The sequence below is a fragment of the Mustela nigripes genome, chromosome 3 (assembly GCF_022355385.1).
Source record: "Mustela nigripes isolate SB6536 chromosome 3, MUSNIG.SB6536, whole genome shotgun sequence".
Classification (NCBI taxonomy): domain Eukaryota; kingdom Metazoa; phylum Chordata; class Mammalia; order Carnivora; family Mustelidae; genus Mustela; species Mustela nigripes.
The window spans coordinates 181,824,730-181,848,361 of NC_081559.1; the positions used below are offsets into that span (position 1 = coordinate 181,824,730).

The 23,632-nt window shown below is 40.5% G+C and overlaps 2 long non-coding RNA genes across 3 annotated transcripts in view; both read left to right on the plus strand.

Annotated features, from left to right (window-relative positions):
• Nucleotides 1-14,984, plus strand: part of LOC132014284 (uncharacterized) — a 32,901-nt gene extending 17,917 nt beyond the window's left edge. The window contains exons 2-3 of one of the 2 annotated variants that reach the window (XR_009403269.1): nt 97-239; nt 13,575-14,984. This is a non-coding gene — a long non-coding RNA (uncharacterized LOC132014284). Of the gene's footprint in view, nt 1-96; nt 240-3,738; nt 4,231-13,574 lie in introns of those variants that run through there. The other variant, XR_009403270.1, reaches the window with a different exon arrangement.
• A 1,199-nt stretch (nt 14,985-16,183) lies between these two features.
• LOC132014285 (uncharacterized) lies at nt 16,184-22,347 on the plus strand. The gene is made up of 4 exons (XR_009403271.1): nt 16,184-18,846; nt 19,806-19,999; nt 21,837-21,907; nt 22,014-22,347. It is a non-coding gene; the product is annotated as an uncharacterized LOC132014285 (long non-coding RNA).
• Nucleotides 22,348-23,632: the final 1,285 nt, after the last annotated feature.

Here is a 23,632-nt window from a genome sequence, read left to right on the forward strand (position 1 = left end):
GACTCGTGACTCTTTGACCTGCAAGTGCAAAGCAGTCCTAGAACAGAAAGTGGCTAAATGAAGTTGTGCTTACTACGATCTTTATCACCTTTTCAGATCCAATCAGGACTTCAATTTCCTGGAACTGTTTCCTGGACAGTCTCTGCTCCACCATTTGAAAAGAACTTCAAAGGACTAATATTAACCCATACTGGGTTCAGTAGAGGGATAACTCTACTTTCTACCTCCTCACTTCCCAGGTACTATAAAATTAGATTAGGTCTGCTGATCAGTTTCATTGTAATAGCAACCACTTTGTAGTATCACCACATGGAAGCTAATGCTTAGTATGCTAAGTAATTTGCATACTTCATCTCATTTAATCCTCTTGGCTTTACAAAGTAGCCATTTCTAAATCTCCAGCTTAAAGATCATAATAACATGAAGATTACAGTTTACCATCATTAAGTACTTACTGTGTTCCTGGTACTGTTCTGAACTTTTAGTATAGATTACCTCTCTTTATCTTCATTAATAAACCCATTAGGTAGAACTATTTTTAGTCCTTATTTTTTAGAACTGAAACTAGAGGTAAAGACAGGTTAAGGAACTTGTTCAAGGTCACGTAGCTAATAAATAATGGATGGCATTTAAACCTGTGGTCTCTGTGAATCCAGAGTTCAAGCTTTTTCCCCCCTCCAAAGACCCAGCCAAGTTCAGACACAACATGTTGACCTTAGAGCCAAGCCACCACAGCTTTCTCTTTGTATGAGTTTCAAGGTGTTTCAAAATCATAAGTCTATTCCTCCTCTTGATAGCTCCAGTGGCAACTTCTCTTAGTAAATTATCTTTTGCCTGATTAGCTTCACCTTTATCATTACCCTTTTAACTGACCCAAATTATTTTTTTAATGTAATGTTGTCCCGGAAACACTGGAAAACATATCATTTGAGTAAAAATTATATAAGATAATATACACAAATAAAGACAATACACTAATATATACAATGGAATACTATGCAGTCATCAAAAGAAATGAAATCTTGCCATTTGTGATGACGTGGGTGGAACTAGAGGGTATCATGCGTAGTGAAATAAGTCAATCAGAGAAAGACAACTCTCATATGATCTCCCTGATATGAGGAAGTGGAGATGCATCGTGGGGGTTAGGGGGGTAGGAGAAGAATAAATTAAACAAGATGGGATCGGGAGGGAGACAAACCATAAGCGACTCTTAATCTCACAAAACAAACTGAGGGTTGCTGGGGTGAGGGGGGTCAGGAAAGGGGGTGGGATTATGGACATTGGGGAGGGTATGTGCTATGGTGAGTGCTGTGAAGTGTGTAAACCTGGCGATTCACAGACCTGTACCCGTGTGGATAAAAATACATTATATGTTTATTTTAAAAAAAGATAATACACTAAATACAGGGTTCATCAACATAAACCAAAATACTATAAATGTTAGAAGATTCATATATTTCAGTCTTCTTCCTTTGCAACTGTTTATTAACAACCTTCTCTCTGCAGCACTGTCCTGGACACCCTAGGCTCTTGGTTTCATGACCTCCTCTTTCTCCAGTGATCCTTTGCTTGTCTGCTTTTCAGCCACTTACTCTAGTGGTTATACCTGGCCTTGTCACCACAAATAAGTCAACACCCTAAAATTCAATGACAGCACTTCTTCCCTCGGTCATCACTCTCTACCCTTCAGATCACTGCAGCAGTTTGATCCTATCACAACCTCGACCACAGCCTCGATCACTGACTCCACCACTTTCTCATTATTCATCCATCCTCTGGTGCTCTCCTTTCCTTTTGAATCCAGTTTAAATCCCTTCACATTATAATCACTCCTTTGGAAACACTATGAACTTGCTTGCCCCCTATCTCTCTATTCTTCTTGTTTGGCAGACTAACTCCGGCTAAACTCAAATATTGGTCAGATACCCACACCAGCTCCTGGGAAGCAACATATATTTGGAAAACATCACAGCCTTCTTCACCTGTCCCCACTACTGGGGCTTCTCTCCCTTTACAACAGATGGAGTGTTCCTGCTCTTTCTTTTTCTTTTTCTTTTTTTTTTTTTTTTATTTAAGTATAATTGACACACAATGTTACATTAGTTTCATGTGTACAACATAATGATTCAACAACTCCATGCATTATGCTGTGCTCACCACAAGTGTAGCTACCCTCTGTTACCATGCAACACTATTCACTACCACTGGTATATTCCCCATGCTGTACCTTCTTATTCCTGTGACTTATTCATTCCATAACTGGAAGCTTTTATCTCCCATTGTCCATCTGCCATCTGGAAACCATCAGTTCTTTGAATTCATAGGTCTGATTCTGTTTTCTGTTTGTTTATTCATTTGTTTTTTAGATTCCACATATAAGTGAAATATTATGGTATTTTTCTTTCTTTGTTGTATTTCACTTAGCATTATATGCTCCAGGTCCAACCATGTTGCTGTAAATGGCAAAATCACATAGTTTTTTAAGTGATGCATGATATTTCATTGTCTGTGAATATATTAATAAATATATATTATATGTACATAAATACACACACACACACGTATATACCACACACTTATCCCTTCATCTATCAATGGATACTTGGGCTGCTTCCCATATTTTGACTGTTGTAAATAATGCTACAATAGTTTCCTGTTCATATCAGGCATATTTTGTGGATATTGCCTGCTCAGGAAGACCATTTCTAAAATTAACATCTTTAATTAACTAAATTTTTCTTGCATCTTTAAGTTCTTTCTCGGGATACTTAGCCCAAGCATAAATCATCTTTTATTATGTTTCACCTCTAAAACAGAACAAATTCTCACTTGAACACATTCATCTACAGCTACAGCCCATTTTTCTGTCTCACGTCAGGGCAGAACTTCTGGAAGAGGTATTCATGGTTTTCATCTCCACATCCTCATTTCCCATTTACTCTTTAATGCACTCAGTTAGTCCTTCATCCCTGCCCCCACTCTGCTGAAATTGCTCTTATCTGATGAATAATAGGATCTATGTTGCTAAACCCAATGTTTATTTAACTGTTCCAATTTTCTTCTAAATTTCAAAGTTATGTGAAATAGCAAATGACACCCTCAATTCTATAAGTGCTGTCTTTTTAAAAATCTTGGAAAACACTGAATTTGCTGTTTTTCTTACCCACTTACTGGCTTCCTTCTTTTGAGTCTTCCCTAAAGTTTCTTCTGCATTACCTCCCTGTGTTCCAGGCACTACTTCTAGCCGTCCTCTTTCTCATTTCAGTCTACTGTTCTCAGTCAGTCCCACAACTATAAATGCTGTGAGTATGTCTCTGACACCCAGATCTCCATATCCAGACTAACACGTCCAAATTCATGCATCTAGCTGCTCACTTGACATTTCCACTTGGATATACAATACACATCTCAAATGTGACATAAGCAAAGGACATGTGATTTTACCATTTATTCTTGATGAGACCCTAGATAAGCAGCACCAGCATGTACCCAAATCCTTGGGTCAAAATCCTAGAAGTGAAATGTGTATCACAGGTAAATCTGTAGAGGCGGAAAATAGACTAGTAGTGATTATCCATGTGTACTAGGTTGAATGATGGCCTCAGGAGTTTATAAATGTAACATTATTTGGAAAGAGGGTCTTTGCAGTTGTTATTAAATAAAGTATCTTGAAATGAGATCATCCCTGACTTCCCAAGTGGACCCTAAATCCCATGACAAGTGTCCTTATATCAGAAAGGAAGAGAGGACATGGGAGAGAGTGGACAGCATGTGAGGATAAAGACCAAGATTAGAATGAAGCAGCCACACGTCATGGAACACCTAGAGCTGCCAGAAGCCAAAAGAGGCAAAGAAATATTTTCCTCTGGAGCCTTTGGAACTCACACAGTCCTGCCAATAACTTGATTTTAGACTTCTGGCCTCCAAAACGGAGAAGGAATAAATTTTTGTTGTTATAAACTACCAAGCGCTTGGTGATTTGTTCCATGAGCCTAGGAGCCTATTTCAGTGGGGCTGGGGAGAGAGGGGAATCGACTGCCAATTGGTGTGAGGTCTGTTTTTGGAGTGATAAAAATGGTCTAAAATTATGTTGTGGTGAAGGTTGCACAACTCTGTAGTTATACTAAAAACCATGGAATTGAAGGCTTTAAATGGATGGACTTTTATTGACGTATGGCTTATATCTAAATAAGATTAAAAATAAAACCCTTTGGAGTGATCTTTTAATCTTCTCTCTTTTATTCTCACATCTAAATCCACCAGCCAATCTTTGGGCTCTCTCCCAAAATGGGTCTCAAATCCGACCACTTCTCATCATCTCCATGGCCACCATCTTAGTGCATGCCCATCATTTCTGGTCTATATAACCACAACAGCATAAATAATTTCCCTATTTCTACTTGAGCTTCATCCAAATCCATACTCCTTAAAGCAAACAAAATGGTTATCTTAGAACACAAATGTAACTCTCTTGCTTAATCTCTTCTCTGCCTGCTCCTGTGGCTTTCTTCTCCACTTAGAATAGAATCTAAACTCCTCACCAAGATCTACTGGTCCTTATATGACCTATCTGGTGTGCGTTTATATCTGAAACCTCATCTCCTTACATGCTGCTCTTTGTTCTACACTTTAGCCACACAAACATCCTTTATGATCCTGGGACAGACCAATATTGTCCCTGTCTCAAGGCTTTTGCCCCTCTGTTCCTTCTGCAAATGCAACTTTCCATGACTGTCTTTTTCCTGTAAAAACCTTTTCTGACCATCTTATATAGTATTGTCTTTCTCTCATTTACTCTCAATTATATTACTTTATTGTTTAGCAATTTTTGTTTTCTGAAATAACCTTGTTCATTTAATTGTGTATTTATTTACAGTGTATTTCACCCTGGTAAAGATAAGCTCTGTGGGAATAGGAACTTTGTTAACCTTGCTCACTGCTGTATCCGCCCTCCTATCACAGTGCCTGACAACAGAGATGTCAGAAATACTCAAAATAATGAATTACTCCCTTATTCTAGAAATGCTGTCTTTTTTGAAATCTTGGAAAACACTGGATTTGCAGTTTTTCCTACGCTCTCATTGGCTCTAATATTCAAAATAGAATAGTCTTCACCCAGAACAAGTCTGATGACCATCCCACAGTGAGAAATTGCTGGGGAACATGTCTTCCCCAAGCCCACACTGGTTAAGCAGCTGGAATGACTGAAGGGATAGTGAGGCCCATGAGTGATACAGGAGCTCATGACCTTTCATGACCTTTGATGACCTCTCCTTGGATGCAAAAACAGGTTCAGAGAGCTCTGGCCTCTTTGGGCAGCATCCCTGAACCAATTCCCATCTCTTCACATTACATCTTCCTTGTTCTTGTTCTTTTTGGTTTCCAGATTCCAGTCTCTGACTGCAAGTTTGGTGCATGCCTACCACCCAACAGTCTTGACCTTCGTAGTGTGTTGAACCATTCCTCTCACTGAGCCCAGTGCTCTGCACAATCCTCAGGGTCCTCTGAATCCCAGAGTAAGAAATTCCCTCCCCAGCTCTGGTCTCCCAGATGCCCCTGCCCCTTGCTTTCTCTGAAATCCCCCTTCTCCACCACAGAGAAATTCAGGCAATGGATATCAAGTTAACCAAGAGATAGGACAGCAGAAGCAGAAGGACAGCAGGGATTGGTGTCAGTCATAGCCCTACCATTTACTCTTTGTGTGACCTTGAGCAAATTAATGTTTCTGCGTTTTTCTTTCCTCCCTTTCAAAACTTCCAAAGCAATATATACCTTACAAGGTAGTTGAGATGATAAAGAAAGGTCTCTTTTTTTTCTGTCCAGAAGTGTTAAATCACTATATTAATATGCCTGAAACTAGTATTACTCTATATGTTAACTGGAATTTAAATTCTAATTTTTTAAAAATTAAAATATTAAAAAAAAGAAAAAGCATCTGTTGACACCTTTTTCTCTCATCCTCTTTCAGTGTTTTCTGACTCATTGAATAGTCTTATTACCATCGACCCAGTCTTATTACCATTATCAAGCCAACAACCTGGACAATCTTGTTTACAATTTCTCCAGATCTGTTTCCTGTTGTCCCAAAGCCAAGCAACTCTCATTCAAGCCCACTTCTGTCCATTGCACTGGCATTGCTCTGGTCTAGACGGTCGTCTCCTACCCTGCATACAACAGTCTCCTAACCAGTCTCCTAATACCAGATCCATTCAGCAGCCATAGCCCTTCATAAAACACAAATTTAAGTATGCATTTACTTCCTTAAAACTCATCACTGGCTTCCTATTACTATCAGAATAAGGTACTGAATTAATGAAAAATAAAATTAAGTCTAAGTGTATATTGTAAACTATAAGTGTACTATAAAAATAGCAAATTTTATTTTCTAATTTCAGCCATGTAGTTAGTACATTAGGAATCTATTTTGAGCTTATAGCAACCAACACGGTGGCTCACATCTTTGGCATGTTTGGGTTCCTGGCTATTTGATGCAAATCCAAATGGTTATGCAAATACTTACATTCCCCTTATCTTTATCCTATAGGTTTCTTTAACTGGTAAACTCAGTGGAAAAGAGCACAGGCTCCTCGATGGCAGGGACATTCTCTGTCTCCTTCACCCTGCATCTCTTAGGCTTAGGCTGTAGGCACATACTGCACACTCATTTTCCTAATGGACAAATTAGCCAGGTCTAATAAGAGCTCAGATGAAGCACTCCTACTACCCCCAGCAAATATCCTGAGCATCTCCAATGCAGATTTGTAATATTGACAATATTTAAGTAAATAGACAGTCTTTTATAAAAAAAAAAAAAAAAGAAAGAAACCATCAGTGTGGCAGTCATCAGGGAGGAACAAATGTAAGTAAATCAATTATCTTGTTGTTTAAAAGATTAGGCTAAGTGAACCAAAAGGTCGCTTTCATTACAAAATTCCAATTCCAGGCACCTGGGTGGCTCAGTCTGGTTAAGCGCCCAACTCTTGATTTCAGCTCAAGGTCTGATCTCAGGGTCGTGAGATGAAGCCCCAGGTGAGCTCTGGGCTGGGCATGGAGCCTGCTTAAGCTTCTCTCTTTCCCTCTCCCTCTGCCCCCTCCAAAACCACTGATGAGCACTCATGTGTGCTCGCTCTCTCTCTCTCAAATAAAATAAATAAATAAAGTTCCAAGATTATATGTTAAGCATTTAGAATAGCAGGTCTGCAAGCTTACTAAGAAGTAATTGTGGTAGACATAAAAATGACTCCCCGAGATGTCCACATGTGAATCCCTAGGATATTACCTCACGTGGCAGAAAGAACTGAGCCAGTGTGATTAAGGATCCACGCATAGTCAGATTAACCTGGATTACCAAGGTAGGCCCAATCTAATCACAAACATCCCACAAAGGGAAAAAAGGAGTCAAGGGAGACAGAGAAAAGGAGATGTGATTCTAGAATCAATGATGTGATTGCTGGCTGGTGTCACAAGCCCACAATTGTGCACAGCATCTAGAAGCTGAAAAAGATAAGGAAGCAGATTCTCCCCTAGAGCCTCCAGAAGGCCTGAGGCCCTGTCAACACCTTGATTTTAATGCCAGAAGACCTGTTTTGGATTTCTGACCTCCAGGCCTGTAAGATAATAAATTTGTGTTGTTTTAAGCTGTTGTTTAGAGTAATTTGTTACAGCAACAATAGGAAACTATTGCAACATTTTACTCTCAATTATCATAACTGGTTTCCTTGGTAATTTCCCCTGCAGTCTATTTTATGCATTTAAAAATTTTTTTCTGTTCTGCCACTTACTAGCTATTATGACCTACAGCAAATTATTGCCACTCTGCTTCTTCATCTACAAAATGAGAATATGAAATCCACACCCCAGGGCGGTTGTGAGAATTAAATAAGATAATTTATGTAAAGATTACAGAACACCAGGCTCATAGTAGAACCAACAAAATGTTCTTTCCATTGCCCGTCTCTCCAAGCCCTTATGATTACAGATTTCCTAATGAATTTCAAGATGATAATCAGTGTGTGACATCAGGACACTTTCCAGACCCAACCAGTGCTGTTAAATCTTAATTGGAACTGCTGCTAAAAATATCTAACACCAGTTACTTAATCTGACTTTGACCTTGAACTATTTAAGTACTGACAGTGTGTTTGGACGCCTAGTTCCAGTTTTGACTAGTATTTTCTGAATAGCTTTGGCTAGATAATTTACTGTTTCTATTTGCAACATTGCTCCCTTCCTCTTGAGTAACCTTCATTTAGACACATAAGTTCAAACATGATTTATAATTGATACAGTGATTAAGATAAAAATTAAGTGATAAGGTATTTTCCTAGAAAGGATACACAATAAATGTTATCATCTTAATGATTAAATTGTGCTTACTGAACCCCATATTCTGCCAGCATCTTAAATGGTCCCTTGTTGTTAATTAGGTACCTTTGAAATCATTATCCTTTGGGTTTCCATTTGATATCAAGGAAGTGTGACATATTAAGTAGCTGGGCTATCCAGGTGTCAAAGGTTAGTGCGTTATAAATCAATAAGTATTTATCAAATTCTTACTTTTCTATAAAATCCTTGAGGGCAGGGATCATGTGTTTTTCATTCCTCCCATTTGTGGATTTCAAATTATCTGGAACATATAAAGTTCAGTGACATGTAATCAAAACTTTAAAAGCAGGATAAGAAACCCCCAAATTACAAACAGATTATATTACAAAGGTTTCCCTTTTCTTAACATAGTTTTCTATAGAAATATGTATGGGTTTCTTTAGAAATAACTATGTAAAAAGAAATGTAACAGAAATATGTTAATAATCATGACATATTACAATGTATCCTTATAAGTAGCTATCATGTTACATATATGTGAAGTTTCCAAGCTGGTGCATAAACTCCAGTTGATCCCATAATAAATAAAGTAACCAGGCTGCTACTTTATTTTAAATATCATTAAATATATTTTAATATATGATAAGACTCTTAAGGATTGTCACTAGGCCAGGTTTCCCTACAAAGCAAAACTCTGATTCATACCACTGCTAATTCCCCAAGCAAGATCCTGAAGCTGGATTGGGACATAGCAGAGAGAGAGAAGGCATAGGGCATTCTTATGGGTAGTATTCTGATGGCAGGAAAGGGGACTAAGAGACTTTAGTTTGCATTGTTCTGGCTCCCAGAAAATAATACTAATAATAGTCTCTGCCACAGTTAGTCTTTCTGATTTATAATGAATTTTCATGTGCAGTAGGCATTTATAACCTAGGGTCTGTGGGATGTCTAGTGGATCTGTGGAAGGAGTTCTGAAGTTCAGGAGTGACTCCTCTGAATGGTAGGCTAAGTCTAGACTATCTGCACAATTTTTTATTATTATCATTATGTTCAGTTAGCCTCTGAACACTTTTTTTTAAAGAAGATGATTCTCAAAGGGCTCTGTGACTCAAACAAATTAATAGCCCAAGAGACAAGGTCTCAGTTGTACCCATAACCACTTGGTGGGGGAAATAATATAAGCACTATTATCCCATTCAGAAGCCATTGGTAACAGATAGTGGCCCCACAAAGTCCACCGGACCAGGTGAGTGAGGGTCAAAGTGCAAAGGAGTGAGAGCAGGACAGGTGGCTGGTGAGGAAAGAACTGGAAGGAATAAAAAAGGTAAGTAGAGGGAATTCCCACAGGAAAATCTTGTGAGAAAATGGAAAGAAGAAAGGGGAGATGGAGTGTACTTGAAGGAATGAGAAAAGCCTGAAAAATAGTAAGGCTATATTTTTATCTAAGGGACACAAAAAATACCTGTAAAAGGCACTGTCACTAGCTTAAGGAGCTCATACCCTTGATGGGGCATGGAGAACTTGGGACAAACACATAGACATAACACTACAAGTTGACTAAAAATGAGTACTATTTTATGGATCCCACAGTAATGATGTCAGTGTACATAGCAGGGACCCAGTAAACATTTTTTTAATTTTTTATTTTTTTATGAACATGTATTTTTTATCCCCAGGGGTACAGGTCTGTGAATCGCTAGGTTTACACACTTCACAGCACTCACCAAAGCACATACCCAGTAAATATTTTGTACATTTTGTACAACATTTTCATATTGATATCATGTTGTATATCATGTTGATGGTAGATACCATGAGAATAAAAATAGAATTAGTGATCAATGTGTGGTACTGTTCACTGCCATACATGGTTAGATAAAGCATGGATTAACAGAGGGAAAGCCAGAGAGCCAAGACCACTTTGGCTGTACCAGAAAAGATGGGTAATATTTTATGAGACAAAGATGCAGTCAAGGGAATGTTTAGACAAATGTTGGGGAATATAGTGATATTTTTCTGATTAAAACTCAGGGAGTGAAAGCAGGAATGGGGTCCTATGAATCAAAATTCCTCATGTGACAGGGGAGGTGCTATGCCCATTACAAGTCCAGGGCTATAGTCAGCTCTCTTGACTCCTGGACTTAGAATTTCTCCACTACTCCATGCTTCCATGTTTTAAAGTATTGAGAAATAAAGCTAGGTAGATAGGGTGGGGCCTGATTAGCAGGGCATTGTATCTGGAAATAGAGGTTTGGGTATTGAAAATCCAAGGTATGAATAGAGGAGCATCATAGAGGAGACTCTGGCCAGTGAAGGAAAACTAATCCTGGGTTTACACAATGAAGAAAGAATTAGTTCCATTCTACAATCAGTAAATACCTGATGGCTTGGCAAGCACCTAGCATCAGAATGAGAAATTTGGCATCTGGAGATTTAACGTAAACACTAAAGATAACCAGGGCACACAGCAGTGTGGCCCAGACCTTGGACAGCAGCCACTCGAGCCTAAAGGATGATGGGTGTTAGCCAAACATTCATGAGTATCAAAGACATTTCCTAGTCACAGCACAGAAAGCACGGATAGACTGGATGTCTGTGGAGTACAGAGCAATTTCACATGCTTGACACATGAGTGGAAAATGGCCCTTTAAGAAAGTCTTATTAATCATTATTTTAAACTATGTGACTCACGATTTGTTTCCCCAAGCCCTGTAAGATGCCTTGTGCCTGAGATGCCAGCTTCACAATATAGCCTTCCATAGTCGTAGAAAACATGTTTCCCACAGATAAGATTCATGTGATGGCAAATCCATCACTTTACTCATTTTTAACCATCCCTCGACATGGTTTAGAATGGTTGCAAGCTTTTCCTTGACAACAGTTACCGTGACTGAATCACGGACTTCCGTAACACATTGAAGGAAAAGGCAAAAGATCCTCAGGTCATCCTTATATTTCTGTTTTAAAGGCAGAGTCATCAGGATTCAAGGCGTTTTTTCAGGAAAGATTTACATACAGTGAAAGCACTGTACCTCAGTGTAAGTTCAGGGAGATTCCGTGAAGGCATGCCACCCAACCTACCCATGCCCCTGTAAACTACAGAACATTTCAATCACCTCAGGAAGTTTCCTCACACCCACTCCTAACCAAATTCTACCCCACGCCAGGCAATTGGTGTTCAGACTTCTATCAGCATAAATCAGGTCTGCCTGTTCTAGTGCCTCATAAGCAGAATCGTGAATGGATACTGTTATTTGTCTGGCATTTTCAGTCAGCATACTGTTCTTCAGTATTTGTCCATGTTGCTGTATGTGCGTCAGTAGTTCTTTTTGTTTTGGGGCAGTATGTCATTGTATAAATATACCACAGTTTGTTTATCCATTCTATTGTTGATGGACATTTAGATGGTTTCCAGATTTTGGAATTATAAATAAAGTAGCTATGAACAATCTCGTACTAAGTTTTTGTGGAAATGTGATTTAATTTCTCTTGAATAAACACATAAAAGTGGTTGTATTAAGCATAGGATAGATACCTGTTTAACTTTATAAGAAGCTGCCAGTTTTCCAGAGAGATTATACCATTTTACATTTGCACCAACAACGTATGAGGATTTTGTTTCATATCCTTGTTAATGTTTGGCATTGTCGGTATTTTTCATTTAGCTATATAGTAGGTGTGTATTGGTGTCTCATTGTGATTTCAATTTGCATTTGCATGTTGAAAGTTATACTGAGGGGCACCTGGGTGGCTCGGTGGGTTAAGCTGCTGCCTTCGGCTCAGGTCATGATCTCAGGGTCCTGGGATCGAGTCCCACATGGGGCTCTCTGCTCAGCAGGGAGCCTGCTTCCCTCTCTCTCTCTTTCTCTCTGCCTGCCTCTCTGTCTACTGTGATCTCTCTCTGTCAAATAAATAAATAAAATATTAAAAAAAAGAAAAAGAAAGTTATACTGAGCACTTTTATATGTGTTTATTGCCATTTAAACATCTTTGTATATGTGTGTGATATGTCTCTTTATGTGTGTGCCAGTTTTCTGAGTGGTAGGGCATTTTGTCTTTTTATTTTTGATTTGCTAGAGAACTTTATGTGGCATTGTGAATATTTTCTTCCCATCTGGTTTTTTTTTTTTTTTTTTTTTTTTTTTTGATAAGCAGAAAATTTTTATTTTGGGTGTCTAATTTACCAGGTCTCTTCTTTTTTTTTTTCTTTTAAAAATTATTATTTTTTTAATATTATGTTCAGTTAGCCAATAGGTTTTTTCTTCTATGGTTAGTGTTTTCTGTGTTCCAAGAAATCTTTGTCTATGCCAAGTTACAAAGATAATTGTTATGCTTTCTTCTAGAAAATTCATAACTTTAGCTTTTATGTTTAGATTGATGATCCATTTTAAGTAATTTTTTTCTGTATACATGAGGTAGAGATCAGGGTTCATTTATTTCCCACATGATCGTCCAGTTGTTGAAGCATTGCTTATTGAAAAGTCTTTCCGCTGCCCACTGAACATCCTTGGTGACTTTATCAAAAAATCAGCTAGCTTTATATGTGCCTATATATTTCTGGACTAATTTCTGGACTCTTAATTCAGTCTCATAATCCTTTTCCCCATCCTTATATCAATTTCAAACTGTCTTTATTCTGTAGCACTACAGTAAGTGTCCAATCAAGTCCAATATTGCCTTGGCTATTCTAAGTACTCTGCATTTACGTATGAATTTTAGGACCAATCTGTCAATTTTGACCAAAGAGCCCACTGGGATTTTGACTGGGATTACACAGAACCTAAAGAAAAAGTTGGGAAGAACTGGCATTTTAGCAATATTGCACCTTCTAATTCATGAGCATCTCCCAATATTTCTAGGTCTTTAATTTCTCTCAGCAATGTCTTATAGTTTTCATTGTGTAGTTCTTATACATTTTCCAGTATATTGATCCCTTAAGTATTTTGTTTCTGATGCAGTTAGAAATTATTTTAAATTCATATTCCATTTAGGTCCCTTTGCCTTCCCATCTTCTTAATATAACTGTCTTAAGTATTTCCTCTACATACACTGAACACTCTGTATCAGATGGCAAAATCACCCAATTTTGTTTAAGTCACCCAATGTGATTGAAGAAACTCAGGAAGAAAAAACAGTTTATGAGAAATAAGTGAGCAATCTGGTGGGTGGAGCATGTAAGGAAGCATCCTGAAGGTGGCAGACTCAGCACTGCGGCCTTTGACTTTCTCCCTTTCTTCTTCCTACAGCGGGGCTCAGTGCTCACAGATGCAGCAGACGTTTTGAAGAGCGTGAGAATGAAGACAAATGAGAAAGCCAGAAGGATCTCTGGTCCCTGAAGGCATCGTGAAGCTGCTATTTCACCCTACTCTACCTACCTCCAGATTTCTTGCTATGAGGAAAGATAAAAGCTATTTAGTTGAACTAGTATGGGGGAGAGGTGCCCTCCTGACCTAAGTTTCTGATTCTACAGCTTGGGGCAGGGCCCTGAAGCCTGCATCTTTAGGACTGGCTTCAAGTGATTCTCATGCTGGTAACCCAAGAATCATCCTCAAGGAACTCTTCTTTGGCATGTGTAAATAGGAGATTTCCTGATAACTGGACTGCAAGGGTAGCAATTGAAGTAATAAGTTACTAGGAGTATATAGATGCTTACAAATGACAGGGCGCCTAGGTGGTTCAGTTGGTTAAGCGCCTGACTCTTGATTTTGGCTCAGGTCATGGTCTCAGGGTCGTGGACTTGAGCCCTGTCTCCAGCTCCATACTCAGCCTGGAAACTGGTTGTCCCTCTCCCTCTGCTCCCCAAACTCTTGCTCTGCAATCCACACGTTCCCGAACACTAGGTCAATGCACCCCCCCATACGAAGGTACACAAAATAACAGTTGAGTAAATGCACAAATGAATAAGTGAGCAGTGTTGAAGATAGTCTTTATTTCACAGAAGATTGTAGGTATTTGTTTCCTAGGACTGTCAGAACAAATTGTCACAAACTTGGTGACTTAAAACAATAGAGATATATTTTGTCATAGTTCCGGAGGCTGGCGGTCTAAATCAAGCTGGGCCACGCTCCCCTGGAAGGCTGTAAGGAAGAATCCCTCCTCTTCTCCTAGCTTCTGATGGCTCCAGCAAACCCTGGTGTTCCTTGGGCTATAGCCCCTTCCCTCCAGTCTTTCACTCCATCATCACATGACCTTCCCCTCTGTGTGTGTCTTGTGTCCTCTTCTCTTCTTAGAAGGACACCAGTCATTGGATTGAGCACCCACCTTGGTCCGCTATAACCTAACCTTTAACTAATTACACCTGCTAAGACTTTATTCCCAAATGAGGTTACCTTCAGGTAAATGTGAATCTGAGGGAGGACACTATTCAGACCACTACATTTTGTTTGCAGGACATTCTTCGGAATGCCTGAAAAAAAAAAGTTTGTTTGTTTGTTTGTTTGTTTTTTGCCAATACATCTTTAACAGTTCATAGGATTTGTAACTTAATTGTATTTGCCAAAACATAACCCGGAGAACTAAAAGAAATTTGGGTGTGGTCATATAACCAATATCAATTATGGTTGAAGTATCCTGGAATACGAAGGGCAGCCAAAAAAACAGGAATAGGAAAATGCCCAAATTTTTATAAAAAAAATAAAGACAAATCCAGGAACTGATGTTTCCTGCCAACTCTGTGCGTTTGTAAATGGTTGGGACCTGGTTGGTTAGTTTCCTGTATAGCCTCCTGTTCCCAAGGAACGACAAGATAGTTAGAATGCCCTTGGGTTCAGCAGTTTGCATAAATTGTTTATTAAGGGTTAGGAACACTATTACTTTGCTTATGTTAAGTAGATAAGGATCTGAGAGAGGCTTCTTGAGGGTTTTAATTAAAATAAACTGCTGACATTTAGTGGTTTCTTGCTGAACGTTCATTGTTCCATTAAATGTTCAAATACCACAGAAGCATGAGGGTTTAGCCCCACCCACTTTATTGGGGTATTAAAATTGACAAAACTGTAATTATTTTAAGTTAACAATGTAATGCTTTGATATACATATATACGGGGAAAATTTGTTTTGAGAGAGAGAAAGCAGAAGCAGGGAAGAGGGGCAGAGAGAGAAGGAGAGAGAATCTTAAAACAGACTCCATGCCCAGCACGGAACCTGACATGGGGCTCGATCTCACAACCCCAGAATCAAGACCTGAGCCAAAAACCATGAGTCAGACACTTAACCAACTGAGCCAGCCAGACACCCAGGGCAATGTTCACCACAGTCAAGTTGACTAACACACCCATCACGTCACATAGTTACTTTTTCTTTTGGTGAAAATGCTTAAGATCTACTCTGCTATTTTTAAGTGTATAAAACAGTATATTAACTCTGGTCACCATACTGTACACTAGATTCTCAGAGCCTGTTTATCCTGTAACTGAAAGTTGATGCCGTCTAACCCACATCTCCTTCAGCCCCCCGCCCTCATCAGCCATCTTTCTTTTCTCCATTTCTATGAGTTCAGACTTTTTGTTTGCTTGCTTAGATTCCACCTGGGAGATCACAGAATATTTGACTTTATCTGACTTACTTCCCTGAGCAAAATGCCCTCTAGTTTCATTCACGTGGTTGCAAGTAGCAGGATTTTCTTTTTTATGGCTGAATAATGGACTATAATATATAGTCAAATATATTTATATATATTTATATATATTATATTTATATTTATATTATATATATCAAATATATTTATATATATTTGACTATATATATTTATGAAAATGTATTCATGTAATAAGGATATCATAGAAATATATATATTTGACTATATATATACAATATAATATATAAGAATATTATATGTCATATATTTCTATGATATCCGTATTACATAAATACATTTTTCATAACCATTCAATTATCAATGGACACTTAGATTGCTTCCATATCTTGGCTATTGTGAATAATGCTACAATGAATATGGAGTACAGATAATCTCTCCCAGATAGCAAGTTCATTTCCTTAGGATACATACCCGGAAGTGAGTGGCTGGACCATACAGTAGTTCTATTTTTAATGAATGGGAGGTCAGAGTGTCTAACCTCCCACACCGTTTTCCATAGCAGCCGCACAAATTTACATTCCCACCAACAGTGCCCAAGGGTTCTCCTTTCTCCATGCCCTCTCCAACACTTGCTGTCTCTTGTCTTTATGATAACAGACATTTGACAGATGTGAGGGGATAGCTGATTTGCATTTTCCTGATAGGAGCGATGTTGAGCGTCTTTTCACAGAATTGTTGATCACTTGCGTGTCTTCTTTGGAAATATGATTCTTTAGATCCTTGCCCATTTTTTAATCAGGTTATTAGGGTTTTGTTTTGGTTTTGCTATTGAGTTAAGTGTCCCTTATATATTAACCCTTTATTGGATATACAGTTAGCAAATATTTTCTCCCATTCTATAGGTTGCCTTTCCATTTTGTTTCCTTTGCTGTCCAGAAGCACTTTAGTTTGTTGTAGTCTGCCTCGTTTATCTTTGCTTTTGTTGTCTGTGCTTTTGGTATCACTTCCCAAAAAAAGTCATTAACAAGACCAATGTAAAGGAGCTTTTTCCTTATGTTTTCTTCTAGGGGTTTTAAAGTTTCAGGTCTTACACTTAAGTCTTTAATCCATTTTGCATTCATTTTTGTGTGTGGATAAGCATCCAATTTCATTCCTTTCCATGTGGTTATTCAGTTTTTCCAACACCATTTATTGAAAAGACTATCCTTTCCCCCTTGTGTATTTCTGGTGCCTTCCTTGAAAATTAGTTGACCATATGTGTGTGGATTTAAAGTTTTGTCAATTCTTTTCCTGTTAAAGAAAGAAGAAAATGTTGGTTAAGTTTAAAGCTTGTTTAATAGTAAAATGGAGCCTGTAGACCTTCTCCTGCTCTGCAGGTACTGAGTTAGGTCCCTTGGTTTCTCCTGCCTCTAACATAAGTAGTAGAGATAGAGAGGATTTCCACTTGAAGTTTTGAGCTATCAAAGAGAGCACTGCTCTGGGCAACCATGCTGTCCTGGGCCACTTCTTGGCACCTTTCCTACTGTGTACCTAAGCTGACTCAAAACACCTGTATACTCTCCTCCAGGTGCAGGTACCAGACCTTGCAGCCATTACCAAAACTTGTGGATTAATTGGTAAGGAGCTTGTGATTCTCTTCGTCTCCCTCAAGACTCATTCGCCTGAGTAGCGCTGTAAAGTGAAACCCCTTTGCTACTCCAGCATTGCCAATACCCCGTTTTATCTAGAATGCACCCCTCCTGTCTAACCTTGATGGATTCTTTAGGAAGTATTATAAGATAAAACTCTGGTGTTTTCAGGTTGTGTCCTTGGATTCCTTCTGAGTGTCCCTTCTCATGGGTTGAGTCTCCTACTGGGCCACTCTACCACCAGCATACACCATTTAACCGAGCAAAGCAGATTTCTGTCCAGGACCTGTCTAGGACAGTGGGAGGTTAGCATGAGAGAACACCATTTATTTCATCTTTCACTCACTTATACGTTCCTTAATCATATAGTCACTCATTCAAGAAGCATTAATTGAATATTTACTATGCACTAGTTATTTTGCTGCCATGACCAGTGAGGTACAGTGATGAACACGACAGCAGAGTCTCTGACCTGCGTGAAAAAGCTGGAGAGACACATTATATAAGTGATGAATAAATTAAGAAGGTCACAAGTTGTGGGGACACGCTGAAGAAATCAGCAAGATCTTGAAGAAAAGCAACCTGGAAGAGGACACTTCAGACAAGGTGGTCCAGGAATGCTCTGAATCAATTAGTAACGTCTGAGCTGAGACGTAAAGATGAAGAGAGGGAGCCGTATGAAGACCTGAGGAAGAGCATCTCCTAGAAAGGAAGCTGATGGAAATGCTGACAGACGGCAAAGAACCTGGAACACTCTGTGGGACTGGGCAGGCCAGACCATCCTCAGCTTTGTGGCATGTGTAAGTGAAATTTTATCCCAAGAACAGTGGGAAGACATCGAATGGTTTGGAGCTGCAGGAGAGACATGATCAGATGTATGTACTAAAAAGAGAGCTCTGGCTCCTGTATAGAGAACAAATTCTAGGTACACCTGGGGATTCCAGTTTAAAGCTAGAGTCATCTGGACAGGAGATAATGGTGAAGACAATGACAGTGGAGAGCTGGGGGCATGCCCAAGGACGTTTTTGAACCTAGAACAGACCTTGCTGAAGGACTGGCTATTGAAGAGTGAGAAAGGAAGAATGCCCGATTGACTCCTGCGACCTGTTCTTGAAAGGCCGGGCAGGCAGCGAGGCCAGTTTCTGGATGGAGCGAACTGAAGGAGGCTGTCCCCGGGGTCTCTGCCTGGCGCCCTGTGGGCTGACGGAGTGCAGATGGGAATGTGGGTCTGCAAGTGTGCTCCCGTCGCTTTGGTGATGGGAAACACCAGTGGCCGACTTGGCCTCGTCCTCTCCTGCAACTCTCCTCATGACTCCATGAGGGGGTCCTATCATACCCTGAGACAGAAAACAGGTAAGAAAGTGAGCAACACCAACAAGGTCCCAGCATGGGTCTGCTCCTTCCTCTTCCTCTTCCTCTTCCTCTTCCTCTTCCTCTTCCTCTCCTTCTCCTTCTTCTCCTTCTTCTTTTTTTTCCCATGAAAGATAATTCGCTTCTTTATGCAATGCATGAAAACACACCTCCGAACACCTCCCACGACGAGGCATTGTTCTGGAGTGATGGTGACGACAACCATGACGATGACGGTCATGATCATGAAGCAACAGCCAGAAAGTTTTAAACCCTCCTATGTGCCAGGCAGTCTGTTGAGGACTTCACATACATAAAATTCTGGAACTCTCCAGCAGTTCTGTGAGAGGTACAGTTCTTGTCACCGTGTAAAGATAAACTGAAGCTCAGAGAGCTGAAGTGACTTGCCGTAGGTAGCAGAGTAGAGAGGATGAAGCCAGGGGTGGAAATCTCCCCGGAAGAACTCCTGAAAAACCTAAATCTGTGTCTGTCCTTCTAAGCTCTGTCCCCTCCTCATCTCTCATGGTGCCGGTCGATAGAACAGAGATGCTCCACGTTGAGCACCTGGAATGTGCTTTTTAAACCTGCTCCCCCAGATCATTCAGATGGGGTGTGTGTGTGTGTGTGTGTGTGTGTGTGTGTGTGTGTTGGGGGGCCCCTGAGGGGTCACTGTGAGAGAAGCCACTCTGGTGGCTGGAATTTAAAAGGCGGTTTGGAGCCACAGAACGTCTGGACGAGATGGAGCCTTCGAAGCCACCCAACTGGCCATCGGCAATTTTCTTGTGAGGAAACTGGGGTGCAGAGAATTCAGCTCCACATTGTGAAGTTACTGCTGTAGAAACTGAGGTCCTGATAATTTCAGTGAAACATGCCTCAGGTGGCACAGTTGTTATCCGAGCTGCTGCGTCCACAGGCCCAGCTCTGCCTCTCCCTGACACCTCCACACTGTCTCTCCCTGACAGATCTGCCCTGGCTTCCACGGCGACGCCGCACGCGCCTGCCCTCAGGATGCGGTGCACCCGAGGACTGCTTCACCCAGGCTCATGGGTCTAGTGTCACCCTGCACCGGTTAGTGTCTCTCTGGGACGCAGCTTTGTTGTAGAGCAGGCGGAAGCCAGGACTCACAGGTCCGTCGTGCAGGTGATGTGAAATTTAGGTAAGTAAGACTTTCACAGGACAAGGCCTGGCAGACATACTCAGAACAACTAATTCACAATAAATAGATGCGTTAGACCATATCTTAAAGTTTTCCTTTCCAAGCTTTGTCTTTTCTCAGGTACCCCCTTTTTCCCTCTGTTCCCACTCACATTTACAAGGCTTAGGGCTTGTGACCTCGGGAGGGAGGTAACAGGAGAGAGCAGGACTAGCCTGTCTGGCTTCCCGAAGTTCTTCCTCAAAGGCCAGTCCCCAGGATCAGGGACGAATCCCAGGTAAATGCTAACAGTCTGGGCAAGAAGCCTGGGGATAGAACGAAAAGGGAGATTTGGCAAAAATGCAGGAGCGGGGGTGAGGGAGAAGTGGGGAGCCTGGGTGGTAGATCCTGGCTCTGTGGGGCCTGGGACGTAGCAATCTGTGGCCATCTCTAAGGGTCAAAAAGGATAAACGACCAGTTCGAAGATAAACAAGTCAGACGGACATAATGACAGCATGAGGACTACGGCTGATATCACTGCGTTGCATATCTGTTCCTGAGAGGGTAGATCTGAAATTTCTCATCTCAAGAGAAAAGCAATCCGTAACTCTGTGTGGTGATGGTTGTCACTAGACTCTTATGGTGATCATCCCGCACTATATGCAAATATGGAATCATTATGTTGTGTGTCTGAAACTGATATAATGTTATATGTCCACGGTACCTCAAAAAATGCGAAAAAAGAATATAAAATTACAAATATTAAAATAGGAACAAAAGCAAATATGTATCTAGGATAAGAAAAGAAATCCCACATATGGTTAATTAAAAAAAAAAAAAAGAAAACCTCACACATATCACGAACATTACAAAACAGAAAAATAGCAATATTATTTAATACACCTATTTAAGACCGTTTCTTCATGCTTAGCTGCATATCCTTGGATCCCCTCTACATGTGACAATTTTATAGTATCCTTTCCTACATGGAACATAGGAATATGATTCAGCCTCTCCTCTAACATGTTAGAGGATTTCTTGACATTGGTTTTTATGATCAGGGCTTGGAATGTAGAACTTCATAGAACTCTTACTGGTCTTAATATCGCTACTGGTTTGTGGCCTACAAGCATAAGAATTCTGATAAACTCAAATCTGTGTGTTGCCATCTAGTTTTTTTTTAAGATCTTACTTATTTCTTAGAGAGAAAGCTTGAGTGGGAGTGGGGACGGGCAGAGGGGGAGGGAGAAACACGCTCCACACTGAGCAGGGAACCCGACGCAGGGCTCAATTCTGGACTCTGAGATCATGACCTGAACTGAAGGCAGACGCATAAGCATCTGAGCCACTCAGGCACCCTGCCATTTAATTTTTTAATTTAAAAAGTATACATAACAGCAACAAAACAGGATTTTAATTTTTTCATCTATGGGACATTAAGGGCAAAGACCAAATTACTGTCTCCCTTGGTTTTATGCGGAAGAACTGAAGTTGCATTGCTCTCTTTAAAAAAAAAAAAAAAGGTTTTTATGTGAAAAGTGTGTTTAACTGTAAAGTTTTGGAAGATCCTCAACCAGTTGGTTTTAAAATTTCTTGATCAAAAAGTCAAAACAGGGACTTCTGGGTGGCTCAGTTGGTTAAACAGCTGCCTTCAGCTCAGGTCATGATCCCAGCGTCCTGGGATCGAGTCCCCCACATTGGGCTCCTTGCTCGGCGGGGAGCCTGCTTCTCCCTCTGCCTCTGCTGCCACTCAGCCTGCCTGTGCTCGCTCTCTCTCTCTCTCTGGAAAATAAATAAATAAAATCTTTTTTAAAAAATCGAAACATGTTGTCAGAGAAATTACCTGTTTGTCATTTTTAAGATTAATGAGTCGAGTGACAGGAGAGTCTTTTGGAAACTCCCAGGAGGGCCAAAGTGAGACACAAGCATCAGGTAAGACCTTGCCTACTTGTCAGGTACCCACCTTGCCGCCGACTTTGGAGAACCAGGCTGTCCTTCTTTTCCTTCTTACTCTTGGTTCTGTGTTCTTGTCCTACAGAAAGTTCCCCCTTGCTGGAGATGCACCTGCTGCATATTTTTTAGCTCTGTTCCGCCAAAAAGAGACTTAACCCAGAAAAGCTGAGTACTGCTGAGGTTGAATGATGAACGGTGTAGGGACTAAGACTGGAGGCTAGAACACAGGCCTGCAGCAAGATTCTTGCTCTGAAAGTCCATGGAAACAGCTTAATGAGTTCTGTGTGTTTTTGCATGGGAAGCAGGTGTCTCTGTGAGTTGAACTTGTGTTGAATATGATGTTTCACTAAATGTCTCTAAACTCTCTAATGTCTAAATGTCATTAAACTCTCAGGATTCCTGGCTAGCTCTGCCGTAGAACATGTGACTCTTGATCTCTGGGTCAAGTTCAAGTTCCATGTTGGGTGTAAAGATTACTTTAAAAATTAAAAAAATATATATATGTATATATATAATGATTTCCATCCCACTCCTTAGCTCTTTTCTAATGTATGGCACATTTATAATGAATGTGCTGTGTTATCTAGTATATTCTGAACCGAATGTTAATCAGATGAGAACTGAAGCCTCCATTTAAAAGTATACATGCCTGAAGGTTAAAAGTAGCTTTCTGCACACTAGCTATGGATGCCCTACTTTAGGAACTTGGTTTCTCCTCCATGCCTCTCATCCTTCCACTGCCCAGCATCAGAGAACATGCCTGCATCACCATGGGACACCTGGTCCTATACTTCCCCGTCAAGAGGCTGGAGGAGGGGCATTTGGGTGCCTCAGTCGTTAAGCCTCTGCCTTCTGCTCAGGTCATGATCCCAGGTCCTGGGATCAAGCCCCATATCCAGCTCCCTGCTCAGCAGGAAACCTGTTTCTCCCTCTCCCACTCCCCCTGCTTGTATTCCCTCTCTCACTGTATCTTTCTCCAAATAAATAAATAATATCTTAAAAAAAAAAAAAAAAACACAAGAGCCCAGGGGAATCCAGTGGCTAGTCATACAATTATCTCTATAATTCCTAAACCTGAACGTCTGGCAAGAACGTAACCACACACGGAAGAGAATGCGATCACCTAAATGTATCCCACCTAATCAGACTAAATGTATTCCATCTTAACCTCACCTACCGCCTCCCCAAAATGTCCACATCCACACCCTACCAGAGGGGAAGGGGGCATAGGGTGACACAGCAATTTTAACCATTTGTGGGTAAGTCATCTTACTTTTGCAAATTTTACAAAAACACATGACCTTGTGAAACTGCTGTGAAAGGCGTCACCCAGGGTCTTCAAAAGGAACCTATGCACCTGACAGGACCTGAAGCTTAAACTTCGTCACCATCACAGTAGATCCACTTCTCAGAACAGGAAAGTAACTCACAAGCCAATGCTGTCCAAAGGTGAATTTTTGTGTGAATGGAGCCACCATGCCTTAATTCGGCTGGGTGAGATGGGTCACGTTTAGTCCCCAGAGAGCAGAACAGCCTGACCCTGGAAAGTCATCTCTGGACCCATAGTTACTTACTGTGCGCCTCCTCGCCCAGGCACTGTGCTGAGCATCAGGCCAGACAGAAGGAAACATGGTCCCCTTCTCTCAAGGGGGTCACCTTCGGCGAAGTGGATCTCTGTACCCTGTGGCATGTGCTACGTGTGAG